The 15,207-nt window shown below is 37.5% G+C and overlaps 1 long non-coding RNA gene across 1 annotated transcript; it reads left to right on the top strand.

Moving 5' to 3' along the window:
- The first annotated feature begins 6,085 nt into the window (after positions 1-6,085).
- LOC123128317 (uncharacterized) lies at positions 6,086-14,791 on the top strand. The gene is made up of 2 exons (XR_006463073.1): positions 6,086-7,253; positions 14,256-14,791. It is a non-coding gene; the product is annotated as an uncharacterized lncRNA (long non-coding RNA).
- Positions 14,792-15,207: the final 416 nt, after the last annotated feature.

Raw genomic sequence — 15,207 nt, 5'->3', positions numbered from 1 at the left:
CGATAGTGATCTAGGAGTAGATCACTGGACAGCGGTCAAAATTATCCTTAGTGGAATAAGGATATGTTTCTCGATTATGGAAGTGAAAAAAGGTTCGTCGTAAAAGTTACAACGATGCAAGCTTTTACACCAATCCAGATGACTCTAAGTCTCAATCTGGATACATATTGAAAGTGGGAGCAATTAGCTAGAGTAGCTCCGTGCAGAGCATTGTGGACATAGAATATTTGCGAAATACATACGGCTCTGAATATGACAGACCCGTTGACTAAGATTCTCTCACAAGCAAAACATGATCACACCTTAGTACTCCTTGGGTGTTAATCACATAGCGATGTGAACTAGATTACTGAATCTAGTAAACCCTTTGGGTGTTGGTCACATGGCGATGTGAACTATGGGTGTTAATCACATGATGATGTGAACTATCGATGTTAATCACATGGTGATGTGATCTAGATTATTGACTCTAGTGCAAGTGGGAGACTGAAGGAAATATGCCCTAGAGGCAATAATAAAGTTATTATTTATTTCCTTATTTCATGATAAATGTTTATTATTCATGCTAGAATTGTATTCACCGGAAACATAATACATGTGTGAATACATAGAAAAACAGAGTGTCACTAGTATGCCTCTACTTGACTAGCTCGTTAATCAAAGATGGTTATGTTTCCTAACCATGAACAATGAGTTGTTATTTGATTAACGAGGTCACATCATTAGTAGAATGATCTGATTGACATGACCCATTCCATTAGCTTAGCACCCGATCGTTTAGTATGTTGCTATTGCTTTCTTCATGACTTATACATGTTCCTATGACTATGAGATTATGCAACTCCCGTTTACCGGAGGAACACTTTGGGTACTACCAAACGTCACAACGTAACTGGGTGATTATAAAGGAGTACTACAGGTGTCTCCAATGGTCAATGTTGAGTTGGCGTATTTCGAGATTAGGATTTGTCACTCCGATTGTCGGAGAGGTATCTCTGGGCCCTCTCGGTAATACACATCACATAAGCCTTGCAAGCATTACAACTAATATGTTAGTTGTGAGATGATGTATTACGGAACGAGTAAAGAGACTTGCCGGTAACGAGATTGAACTAGGTATTGGATACCGACGATCGAATCTCGGGCAAGTAACATACCGATGACAAAGGGAACAACATATGTTGTTATGCGGTCTGACCGATAAAGATCTTCGTAGAATATGTAGGAGCCAATATGGGCATCCAGGTCCCGCTATTGGTTATTGACCGGAGACGTGTCTCGGTCATGTCTACATTGTTCTCGAACCCGTAGGGTCCGCACGCTTAAGGTTACGATGACAGTTATATTATGAATTTATGCATTTTGATGTACCGAAGGTTGTTCGGAGTCTCGGATGTGATCACGGACATGACGAGGAGTCTCGAAATGGTCGAGACGTAAAGATTGATATATTGGAAGCCTATGTTTGGACATCGGAAGTGTTCCGGGTGAAATCGGGATTTTACCGGGTTACCGGGAGGTTACCGGAACCCCCCGGGAGCCATATGGGCCTTCATGGGCCTTAGTGGAAAGGAGAAAGGGGCAGCCCAAGGGGGCTGCGCGCCTCCCCCCTTCCCCTAGTCCTATTAGGACTAGGAGAGGTGGCCGGCCACCCCTCTCCCTCTTTCCCCCTTGGGAATCCTAGTTGGAATAGGATTGGGGGGGGGGGGGAGTCCTACTCCCGGTAGGAGTAGGACTCCTCCTGCGCCCTCCTCCTTGGCCGGCGCCCCTCTCCCCCCTTGGCTCCTTTATATACGGAGGTAGAGGCACCCCAAAGACACACAAGTTAACACAAGTTGATCCACGTGATCTACTCCTTAGCCGTGTGCGGTGCCCCCTGCCACCATATTCCTCGATAATACTGTAGCGGAGTTTAGGCGAAGCCCTGCTGCTGTAGTTCATCAAGATCGTCACCACGTCGTCGTGCTGACGGAACTCTTCCCCGACACTTTGCTAGATCGGAGTCCGGGGATCGTCATCGAGCTGAACGTGTGCTCGAACTCGGAGGTGCCGTAGTTTCGGTGCTTGATCGGTTGGACCGTGAAGACGTACGACTACTTCCTCTACGATGTGTCATCGCTTCCGCAGTCGGTCTGCGTTGGGTACGTAGACAATACTCTCCCCTCGTTGCTATGCATCACATGATCTTACGTGTGCGTAGGAAATTTTTTGAAATTACTACGAAACCCAACACACACGCCCACCCACGATGTTGGTCGCATCGCCGAAATGGGGACTAGGCATGGAGACCTCTATTCCATCTTCAGGAAGCCACCGCCGTCTCGTTTTCCTGAACAGGACACAAACCCTAACAAAACGGAAAGGAACAACTAAAATCAGAGCCCTCTCACCAGCCCTTGCCAGGATCCACCGTGCCCCCATGGCCCTAGGGCCACTGGAGACGAGGCGGACCCGCGGCGGCGCCAGCGAGAGGCAGGAATATAACAATATTGATTTGATATTGTGAATGTTGATTATTTTTCTATAGCTTTGGTCAAAGTAGAGATACTTTGACTTCAGACAAAACTTATATGCAGATTAAAAAAGACCGGAGGGAGTATTTATTATGTGGAAAAATTACTGAATGTGTATTGAAAAAAATTGACATGTGTTGAACAAAGAACCCAAAAAAAAAATAGATAAAGAAACTAAAAATAGATCCATGGGCCGGCCCTTGGATCTGTTGTTCACTCACCTTAGCTCCCTGCTCAGTTCGCTCGCTTAAACTTTTTTGCTTGCTGCACTCCTAGCTTAGGAAAAATCTACCATCATTTTTTATTTGAAGGAGTTCATTAAGTTAAAGGAATTTCACATTTAAAAAAATCTTGGATTTAAAAAATACTACGAAATAAAAAACATGAGTTTGAAAAATATATTTGTGAATTTAAAAAATATTCATGGATTTCAAACAATATTAACAATTTGAAAAGGGTTTGTAAAATTATAATGTTCAAGGACTTAAAAAATGCTTGTGAATGTTAAATATATTCATAAATTTTAAAATGTTCATGAATTCGGAGACATCTTCATACGCTTTTTAAATGTACACGCCTTTTGATAAATATTCATAAATTAGTATGTGAGAAAATAAAAATAAAATATAATATGGAAAACAAACAGGGAAAAAACCAAAATAATAACTTTTAAAACCACTGAAAAATATAGATTTTTTTGAGCGAACTAAAAAATATAGATAAGAAAGAAAAAACAAAATACCACACAATACCTTCTCAAGACCGAAAAAGCCGGTTGGCCCACCGACACACACCCTTGCAGATGGGCCCGATAGCATCCCCATAGCCCCCGATGCATCAGAAAGATCCAAATTGCATGCGTTAACACTTGGGACCGGCCGCCATGTTTGGTTAGGCCACCCGGGTGATCTTTTGTTCGTCCCTTGTGACATTGTGACGGTTTGAATAAAGCTTTGCGAGGTTGCCTAAAAAAACCCTAGAAGGATCCCAATCTAGAGATAAGATTGCACCCGTTGTTCTTATGAAAAAGAAAACAGTGTACATCACTTTTTTTGCAATATCTAAATTTGCATGGTAGAATTACGATAAGGTTGTCTTGTCGACCCATGTACATGCCCTAGGGACTTTTAGTATTAGGTGCCATCCCATGAAAAAAATTCTAAGAATTGAAGTGGAGAGGCCATCTCAATCCTTTAATTTTCCTATTTATTTGTTTTGAAAATCCACTGAATGAGGCCTTAAACTGTCCATGTATATGCAGGCCCCACATATGAGGCCTACACTGTTGTCTTTCCATGGATAGTCAACACTTTCTTATCTTCATCATGCACTCCCTCCGTCCCAAATTACTCGTCGCAGAAATGGATGTATCTAGAACTAAAATACATCTAGATACATTCATACCCGTGACAGGTAATTTGAGATGGGGGAGTACTATTTACGTGCAAACATTTGTAGTTCTACACCATAGACCATAGTACCATACAAAGCTCTTGGTCACTTGTCCACCAGCGCGCTAGCTTCAATTAAACCATGTCGTCGTTGTCTTCATCGTCCGTCTCAGCCTCGGCGCTGCCGCCTCACATGGTCGAGGACTGCGTCGGCGTTGTGCAGCTCCTCAGCGACGACACGGTGACGCGTCCCACGCGAAGCTTCCTTTCTGATCCCCGGTGCATGACGTCCGCTGCGACCTGCCCGTCCAGTGGAAGGATGTTGTCTACGACGAGGCCCGCCGCCTCCGGCTCCGCATGTACAGGCCTACGACATCCTTCGGCCTTGCCGGCGGAGGCGAGAAGAAGCTTCCGGTGCTCGTCTATTTCCACGACGGCGGCTTTTGCATCGCCAGTTTCGAGCACCCCAGCTTCCATGCTGTGGCCCTTAGGATCGCCCACGACCTCCCAGCCACCATGCTCTCCTCAGACTACCGCCTCGCCCCGGAGCACCGCCTCCCCGCGGCCCACCACGACGTGGAGACCGTCCTCTCGTGGTTACACCGCCACGCCGTGTCCGGCTGGGGCGACTCGTCCGGTGGCAACATCTCTCACCACATCTATATCATGTGGGATGTTGGGATGTTGTTAAAGACGATATTTGTTCTGAGAAAAGAGTAAAATTATTCCACATGTGGTTGTAGTGCCATTACATGTTTCGGTCTCAGTGTCAGCTAGCGTTGATTGTGTGAGCCTCTTGGAAGGGAAAGTCCCAACTACTCACGAGCGCAACATGAACAGTAAATTCAAAGAAAAAACATTCATTTTTTTATTTTTTGGTAAACTTTAACAAATATTTTAAGAGACGGCAATTTTTCACTTTGAAATGACATTTGTGGAAGTTGTAGAAAAAAACAAAATCAACACTTCAAAATGCTTTTGAAAATGGCATTTTGGAGCATCGATTTTGTTTATTTTTGCCACTACTTCCACAAATGTGATTTCATGAGGAAATTTTACAAGCATTCAGAACATTTGTCAATGTTTTGCACAAACAAAATTCAGAATTTTTTGAACGATTTTCATTTTTTAAATGATTTTACTGTTCATATTCACGAACTTTAAAAATATTAATGAATTTTAAAACTCTCCAAAAGAATATTAAATGTTCAAGAATTAAAATGTGAAAATAATAATTAAATAAATAAATAACAACCAGGAAAAGGCAAAAAATAAGACCAGTAGAGAAAACATAAAAAAGAAAGAAGAAACCCCAAGAAATACCTTCTATAACCTTCTCATAACAGGGAAAACCGGCTGGTGAATTACGACTATATACATATGCATTACTCTGAACCTGTGACACACCCCCTAACAAGTGGCCCTCATAGAGACCGTCACATAACAGATCACACTAGGAGGCCCCAGATCGAGGACTTAGTATTTGAATGAAAAATGCTCAATGTGTATTTAACAAATATACACCTTGTTTTTAAAAATGATGTACCTTTGAAAAATATTTAACGTGTATCGGAAGAATGTTGAACATGTATACGGAAAAATTTCAACATGTACTAAAACAAAATCAACATGTATTTGAAGAGGAAAGAAACAATAAGAATACAAAATCCCCCAAAAGAAGAAAAACAATAGAGAAAACATAAAGAAACCAAAAACACAAATAAAAGCAATAAAAAAACACGGAACAAGAAAAAAGAAAATGTCACACAAAAGGTTCTAAAGACCAGTCGGTACCGGTTTGTAGAACCTTGCTAAAATCGCTCTATTAGACCAGCCCACTAAGAAACACACAACACAGAGACAAGAGGGTGCTACATCTCGTAGTAAGGGAGAATAGTACTGGCATTGAAATAAAGCCACGCATGGCTGTTGCTAGGTCGGCGCGCACCACACCCCAGTCGCAGGCTGACAAGCTGGCCCATAAGCACGTCACCAAGAGTGAAAGAAAGCGCTCCATTCTACGCAGACACTAGAACATGGTAGCGCGTTGCCGCGCCCGTTCATCTTAAAAATGAAATGACATAAAAATTTGAAAATAAAAATCTTGGTATTATAAATATTTGTTTCATCTGAATTAGAGTACATTAGATGAAAGGCCATAACAAATAATGTCATCACCTGTCAATACAAAGGAGGATTCATAAGATAAAAGGTTTTGCTCTATGTTCTCATCGAAGCAAATTAAAATTAACGACAACACTCCGTCTCCATGTTTAACCTACTGCCATAAAGATTTAAGTGCACAACCACCGTTGTAACAATTGAATTAACACTGGAGAAATTCAAGCAATTTTTTTTCTTAAACATGGCAGGGAGTGCATCATTGTTTATGAACACATCACTAAGATAGTGTGAATCGCCAAATGTACAAATATTTACTAAAATAAAATACAAAACAAACCGTCCTCATCGAATAGCAAAAAAAAAAAAGCCTAGCTAACCTAGACCTGCCACAGCACACGAACAAATGAATTGAGGCCTAAGGCGCCACGAGTGCTTGCTGGCAGCCACAGCAATGCTCAAGAGAGCTCGCAACCAAACGATTGAAGGAGCAACAATAGAAACAGCCCGTAAACAAAAAACAAAAGAACCAGGTTCTCCAGGGAAGCACCCGAATATTGATAGAAATTCCCATAAGGTCCTTTAAATATTGATAAGGTATTATCAATCATATGGGCAGGGAAGACCCTCTGTAAAAAAAAATATTAATAATAATAATAATAAATAAATAAAATGATATATATATATATATATTTGTAAAATAAATAAATAATAATATTAAGCAATATTGAAAATGTAAGCAGCCTTGGCATGTATGTACGCATACACTGACACGAGGATTCTTGAAGGCTGAAGAAGCTCTCAAGGCTAATCGCATGAAGATCTGTATGGCCGAAGAGCGAAGACTGGTACACAAAGACTAGCCAATTATTCACCGAGAGACAATGCCACGTGAAGAAAGCAAAGATTCCTGAAGATTGAAACTTGTCGGCACTCTCTCGCACTTTTCTATATTATTAGAAGGACACGCGTATACCCTAGTAGGACACGTGTGCATGCTACCGTGGGTAAAAAAAGTGAAGGAAGGCTCCCGAAGGCCACTTTACAGCCACCCCTCGCGGCTATAAAAGGAGACGCTGGGCTCAAGAAGAGAACACAAGAGACGGGAGAGCACGGAGCACTCAAAGCATCGAGACTCTCCACCAGAGCACCACTTCCTTCGTAGTCTAGCCACCACCACTACTAGTAGAATAGCCAAGAAGGCGCTTAGTTCGCCAAGAGTTTGAAGGTAATTTCCTAGTTGTGTGTAATCCCTTCGGGGCCTCCCGAAAGGGAAAACCATATGTAAATTATGTTGTTGAAATGATGTAGTTTCTTGGTTTCACTTAGTGCTTTTATCTATGAATTTATGGGACGAGTTCTTATGCTAAGGATCCTATAGGAGAAACCTCTGCGTGTGTAGTTCTCTGTGTAGCCAGAGTGACGTTTGAATGAGAACCTTGTGGCCGTAGAGAAGTGTTCCCTTCGGGTGGAACTGCCTGGGAAGACGATAGGAATTTACCCCATAAATTTGCAATTAAAATTGCTAAGTGAACGTAACTAGCTACATCTGATGCAACATAATGAAAAATATGGTGAGTACCGAGTAGGATTTTACACCTTTGCGCACATCGCCGGACGAATTGTTGGCCTCGCCAGCCTCTAAATAGATCCTGCATTAAATATATAATCGAGTTAGAACGTGAAGGTAATCATATTGAATTAAATATTGTTGTGAATAGTGGAATACTATTCCAAATAGTGTATTCAATAGTGGAGCACTATTTTGAATAGTGCTCTACCTAGTGAATAGTAAATACTATTCAAGATAAAAAGAATACCTGTCTACCACTTCCACCTAATCCCAAATTAACCTAATCAAAATCTAATCACATAGTAACTATTTTTATAAAAAAAATCCCATATATTGTTGGTATCAGAGGCTGACCCGAATAATTGATAGAAATTCACATAAGGTCCTTTAAATATTGATAAGGTATTATCAATCATATGGGCAGGGAAGACCCCCTGTAAAAAAAAATTCCCATATATTGTTGGTATCAGGTCCAGCGTTTAATCATTGAAAGGTTAAAATATTTAAACTTAGAAGTTAGCGCAGGTAAAGTAATTAATACTAAAGAAAATCTAAATATAAGGTGTAGAGTAAATCCTTCTGAAGAGCATATCTGGCATTCATCTCATAGCCAGTTAAATACGGTTGTCAATTTGATATATAACTTTTACATATCTTGGGGAAAAAGACAAGATAATTTAGACCAAAAATTTGAAAGTTTATTCAAAGAATACCAAAAGCTTGCTGATAAGTATTCAGGTTTGAATAATAAAATTGATCTAGCTTTACATAAGCTAGAGGAAGCAAAAGCAAGACAGAATACAGTTTCCAAGAATAACGATTATATTAAAGAAGAAGTGTTATCAATAGGCCGTTACTTAAGTAAAGGCAAAGAGTCACTCACACGCACTGATTCAAGACAAAATATACTTGAAATAAAAAAGTTGGTGCAAGAGGTTAAAACCTTGATTATCTCATAATTATATGACCGAATATACTCAAGCATTAAACGAAGTAGCTAAATACCTGTCACCTCCTGTCGGGTTTTCAAATCACGACTCTCCAAAAGAAGATTCCAAAGTAATAATAAGACAAAATAACACAATCATCCAACTATTAATTCAAGTATTAGATAAGCTAAAAAGTGTTCAAAACAACAAAGAAATTGTGTTATCATCATCTGGAATAGTTGCCTCTACTAGAAATATTAATTCAGAAAAATGGACGCATCTAAAGGCTTCCTTAGACGAGACAAAACTCTCCAATTAGTAAGGCAAGATTCAAGACCTTTAGCCATGAAGCATAGATTATCATGCAAAGCTGATGATATTGATAGTATTGAAGAAGTTATAGATATACAAAGAGATCTAGAAAGATATCGGAAAGATACCCTAAGAAAAATAAAGCCACAACAAGTATATCACATGGGTATGTTTGAAAGTAAGAGTGGTCTATACAGAATATCTCGAGAAGTAGAATTAAGCGTGTTAACACATCCAGTAGATTTAAGAATTGTAAGCAAAAATACTGAGAATGAATTAAAATATTGTGGTTACAAATATATTCATCAAGGCATGTATATCATAGGAGTCAAAGGTATGACAAGGAAGAAATTAGGTGCGAAGGTTTTGATAACTTTATTAGACAGAAGATGGGAATCTGTAGATAAAGCAGCATTAGGATTTTTGGAAGGAGACATGAATGAAAATAGATTAATAACCTATATAGCTCTAGACCTAATGATGCCCGTAAAAGAATTTATTGAAAAAATGAGTTTTGGTTTCCAAACTAAAGGTTATGAAGATTTTAAAGGAACAAATTTGCTAGTAAGTATAGAATTTATAGGAAGGCTCACTAATAGAAGTAGCTCCAGATATAGAGTGAATGTGAATGACGTAATTGATAGTATGCAATCAAAAGGTATTAAATTTATGAATCCTCTTAAAATTGGCTCTGAAGAAAGAGCAGGAGAAGAATGGAAGATAGGAGAATTAATAGAGAAAAAAGAATTAAAGCAACCTGAAAACTACATAAGCTATCAAAATTGTGAAGGAAGTAGCAGTATTCGATTTATGAACTATAAAGCTGCATCAATAGAAGACTCTGAATCATTTATGTCAGAATCGGAAATTAATGATGATAAGAATAAAGGTATATCTGAATGTATGGAAAAGGCTAATTTAGAAGATGAAATAATTCATTGGGAAAAGAAGCTAAAGCATATTGAATGGGAATATAGTCATTCTATGACAAAGGATTGGCCGAAAATTAGAGAAACAGAGCTATTTATCATTCGAGAAATTGCAAGGTTAAAGAAACTAAAAAGCGATAAAATGTCTGTCACTAGTAGTTCAAGCATGGAAGATAAAATTTTAGCATCGGCAAAAAGAAAAGCAAATGCGATCATTAATAAAAATTCTGTCGTTAATAATAATAATAAAGATAAGAATATTATTCAAAAAGAAGAAATTGTTAGTGAAGAAGAGCAATGGGATATCAATAATAAGTTATTATTAGAAAGTTATGAGGAAGAGGAGGAATTAATAAAAGAAATGTGGTTAGAAGATGAAAGATATGATTATTCAGAACAAAATAGTGATTTCTATAACTCACTAGATGATGTGGGACTACATAATTTAAACAATGCAATGGAAGCCATGGAAGTAGAAAGTAGTGGTAAAAGAAGAAGGGGATATGGTGAATCATCTGTAAAAAGAGAAGGAGAAAGAGAGAGACCTACCAGGACAGCTGGACAATGGCCTCCAGAAAAAGATGATTACCAGCCTACATATATCCCAGGACAATATAGATACATGGGTACTAAAAGAAGAGATTTTGAAAAACCAGTGCAATTCCAAAATTATAAAAATGATGGTGCTATATTAAACCTAGCAGCTCATGACCCAATAGATTGGCCGAATATAATCAGCATATGGAAAGGTTTAATAGTACAAAAATATATACAAAATCAGTATAGCATAGGCACTAAGGTAGAAGATATGTTAACATATCTTGAAACATTGAAATGAAGATGAAATAGACCTAATAGATGATTTAGCCGGTTTAAAAATTGAAATGATGAACCAAGTAGATTGTGAACATGATTGGATTAGAGGAAAAGGTGATTATAACATAAAATGTGCTTTCTGTATATATTATCCAAGCCAAGATAATAGGTTTACATGTAGCTTGTGTTTAAAACAAGCATGTGCCTCATGTCTAAGAGCCAATAATCAAAAGTGGAGACAAGAGATAGAATTGGAACCAGAAGAGCGAATATTATCCAGTAGGGTTAGAAATTTAGAAAATAGAATAAATAAGCTAGAAGCAGAGCTAGAAAAACTTAAAGATGAGTTAGAAAATAGTAAAGAGGAAAATGATAATGTTCCAAAAAACACATAAATGAAAGAGCAAATGATAACAGTAAGGGATAAAAAAGGAGACAAATTAATACAATTGAAAGATGCAATTACTAGTTTTGGAAACAAATATATTGTTCGATTACCATTCAAAGAAGTGTTAGGAATAAGGATCCCAGTTAAGATTGTTCTGAAGCCAAATATTTCATATAAAGTACTGGCACTATTAGATACTGGTTGCACTAAAAATATCATCCATGATAAATATTTTATGAGATGTCCCGAAATAGTTGAAACTATAGATGATAATAAAGCTGAAGTATCTACCGATATGTCAGGAATAAAGAAGATCCATAACCAGCTAGCATATGATATCGAAGCTTACATAAATGGCACAAAATATATAATAGATGAAATTACAATAAGAGATTTGTCAGTAATAAATGATGACATGATAATAGGGTTAAGATTTTTACAACAATCTTTACAAACCACAATCATACATGAAGAGGGGGTAACATTTATTCCTTATCAAGATAATGTTCCATACATATCTGAAGTGCGAAAACAAAGAAAGTCCTTGCAAAATGTAGAAATATCTAATTTAGATGATGAATATAGCACAAGTCCAGATCCCCTTGAATTCTGTAAAGACGAAGAACTTAGTGAGACCATAAAAGAATATCATATAGAAAATACATGTACTGAATGCATTGGGTTGCAATCATTCCTTCCAAATTGGTATAGAGATATAAAATCCAAAAAGGATATAGATAAGATTGTGCAAAGACTAGAAAGTATACAAATTATTGGAGAAATACCAATGAAACATTGGGATAAGAACTCTATAGTTTGCAAAATAAATATCATAAATCCAGATTATATAATTAAGTCAGGACCAATAGAAGCAACTCCTAAAGATATCGAAGAGTTCAAAATGCATATTGAAGAGTTATTAAAGTTAAAAGCTATAAGAGAAAGCAGAAGCCCTCATCAATCTGCTGCTTTTATAGTTAGAAATCATGCTGAAGAAGTTAGAGGTAAATCTAGAATGGTAATTAACTTTAAAAGGCTTAATGATAATACAGTTGATGATGCATACAGCATACCTAATAAGCAGGAATGGATTAACAGAATACAAGGAAGTAAATATTTCTCCAAATTCGATTTAAAGGCAGGATTTTGGCAAGTAAAAATGGCTGAAGAATCTATTCCATGGACAGCATTTACTTGTCCACAAGGCCATTATGAATGGCTAGTAATGCCATTAGGCCTAAAGAATGCACCTGCACTATTTCAAAGAAAGATGCAAAATATATTTAATGAGAATCAAGCATTTATATTAGTATACGTAGATGATTTGTTAGTATTCTCAAAATCATACAAAGAGCATATAGCCCATCTTGAAGTGTTCTTTCGAAAGGTAGAACAAAATGGGCTCATACTATCTAAAAAGAAGATGGAGATTTGCAAAGAGAAAATAAATTTCCTTGGTCATGAAATAGGAGAAGGAAAAATATATCTACAAGAACATATTGCAAAGAAAATATTAGAGTTTCCTGATAATATGAGTGATAAAAAGGTTTTACAACAGTTCTTAGGAATTGTAAACTATGCGCGAAACTATATAGATAACTTAGCAAAGCTAGCAGGACCTTTATATGCTAAATTAAGAAAAAATGGTCAAAGATACTTCAATTCTGAAGATATAAAATTAGTAAAGGCCATCAAGGAAAAGGTCAGGAATTTAAAACCCCTAGAATTGCCTCTAGAAGACAATTATTTTATAATTGAGACAGATGCATCTAAGGTAGGATGGGGTGCGATACTAAAACAAAAGCCCAATAAATACTCTCCAAAGGCAGACGAAAAAATATGCAGATATGCTTCAGGAAGTTACAAATTAAAGACGGTAAATAATATTGATAGAGAAATTCTTGCAGTTGTAAATGCAATAAATGCATTTAGGTTATATCTAGGATTTAAAGAATTTACAGTACGAACAGACTGTGAAGCCATATGCCGATATTACAATAAAATTAAAAGTAAGAAAAGCTCAACCAGAAGATGGGTCTTATTTGAAGACACCATAGCTGGGAATGGTTATAAAGTTATTTTTGAGCATATTAAGGGGAAGGATAATACCTTACCTGACATATTTTCTCGTGCATCAAATTTGCAGTAATGAGGAAAGGATTATTCGCCAACAAGGATGAATATCTTTTCTTTGGAGAAGAAAATAGGCTGAAAATGTTTCAGCCAAATACATTCAATTTTAAGCCAAAATCCCATATTAAGCTCGATGAAGCTCAAAGATGCATATTGGATAACTTTTGGTTCCAATATACTCGCAAAAGAGAGGAACAAGGATATTTTTTATCAATTCTCAGCAGTTTGGCTGAATATTTTAATGAATTAAACAAAAATGTGCCAAAGCCAGCAAAGGTTGAAATACCAAAAGGAGAAACTCTATATCTTATATTTGATGGAAACAAACCTGGCATATATTTGGAATGGGAGAATATTATGATTGAAAAATTAGATGCAAAAAGAAATGGACAAGATTTAACATTCAAAAGATATTACAGTATAGATGAGGCCTTACTTTGGGCAAGGAAGGTATTAGGACCAGATTATTATATTGACCCAAAGGCTAAAAACTATATCCAAATGAAAAGAGGCATACCTGCTTCACCAACTCCCACAAAGGGGGAGGCATCAAGCTCAAACAATATAAAGAAACAAGAATCCCCAAAATATAAGACATATCAAGAATGCCTTCTAAAGGGGCTTGACCCTTTAGACAGTGAATACATAGATCAAGAAATGGATAAAAGGTTTGAAGAATTTTCAAAGATAATAAAGAAAGAATTAAAGGAGGAAATATTAAAAGAATTAAGGCAAGAAATTGATGAAAAATTTGAAGAAATAAAGAAAGAATGTGATGAAAAATATGATTTCAATCTGTTAAATGATGATGATCATATGGACATAGCAGGGCATGGGCAGCAACCTGAATAAAGCCCAAACTGCATATATTGATATTGCTATCAATTATTCGGGCGCGGAGGACATATACCCGACCCGAATATTGATAAAAATTCCCATAAGGTCCTTTAAATATTGATAAGGTATTATCAATCATATGGGCAGGGAAGACCCCCTGTAAAAAAAATTAATAATAATAATAATAATAAATAAATGATATATATATATATATATATTTGTAAAATAAATAAATAATAATATTAAGCAATATTGAAAATGTAAGCAGCCTTGGGATGTATGTACGCATACACTGACACGAGGATTCTTGAAGGCTGAAGAAGCTCTCAAGGCTAATCGCATGAAGATCTGTATGGCCGAAGAGCGAAGACTGGTACACAAAGACTAGCCAATTATTCACCGAGAGACAATGCCACGTGAAGAAAGCAAAGATTCCTGAAGATTGAAACTTGTCGGCACTCTCTCGCACTTTTCTATATTATTAGAAGGACACGCGTATACCCTAGGAGGACACGTGTGCATGCTACCGTGGATAAAATAAGTGAAGGAAGGCTCCCGAAGGCCACCTTGCAGCCACCCCTCGCGGCTATAAAAGGAGACGCTGGGCTCAAGAAGAGAACACAAGAGACGGGAGAGCACGGAGCACTCAAAGCATCGAGACTCTCCACCAGAGCACCACTTCCTTCATAGTCTAGCCACCACCACTACTAGTAGAATAGCCAAGAAGGCGCTTAGTTCGCCAAGAGTTTGAAGGTAATTTCCTAGTTGTGTGTAATCCCTTCGGGGCCTCCCGAAAGGGAAAACCATATGTAAATTATGTTGTTGAAATGATGTAGTTTCTTGGTTTCACTTAGTGCTTTTATTTATGAATTTATGGGACGAGTTCTTATGCTAGGGATCCTATAGGAGAAACCTCTGCGTGTGTAGTTCTCTGTGTAGCCAGAGTGGCGTTTGAATGAGAACCTTGTGGCCGTAGAGAAGTGTTCCCTTCGGGTGGAACTGCCTGGGAAGACGATAGGAATTTACCCCATAAATTTGCAATTAAAACTGCTAAGTGAACGTAACTAGCTACATCTGATGCAACATAATGAAAAATATGGTGAGTACTGAGTAGGATTTTACACCTTTGCGCACATCGCCGGACGAATTGTTGGCCTCGCCAGCCTCTAAATAGATCCTGCATTAAATATATAATCGAGTTAGAACGTGAAGATAATCATATTAAATTAAATATTGTTGTGAATAGTGGAATACTATTCCAAATA

This window comes from Triticum aestivum, chromosome 6A (assembly GCF_018294505.1).
Source record: "Triticum aestivum cultivar Chinese Spring chromosome 6A, IWGSC CS RefSeq v2.1, whole genome shotgun sequence".
In the NCBI taxonomy this organism is placed as follows: domain Eukaryota; kingdom Viridiplantae; phylum Streptophyta; class Magnoliopsida; order Poales; family Poaceae; genus Triticum; species Triticum aestivum.
The sequence above is the reverse complement of the archived record's forward strand: the minus strand, read 5'-3'. Positions and strand labels throughout refer to the sequence as shown.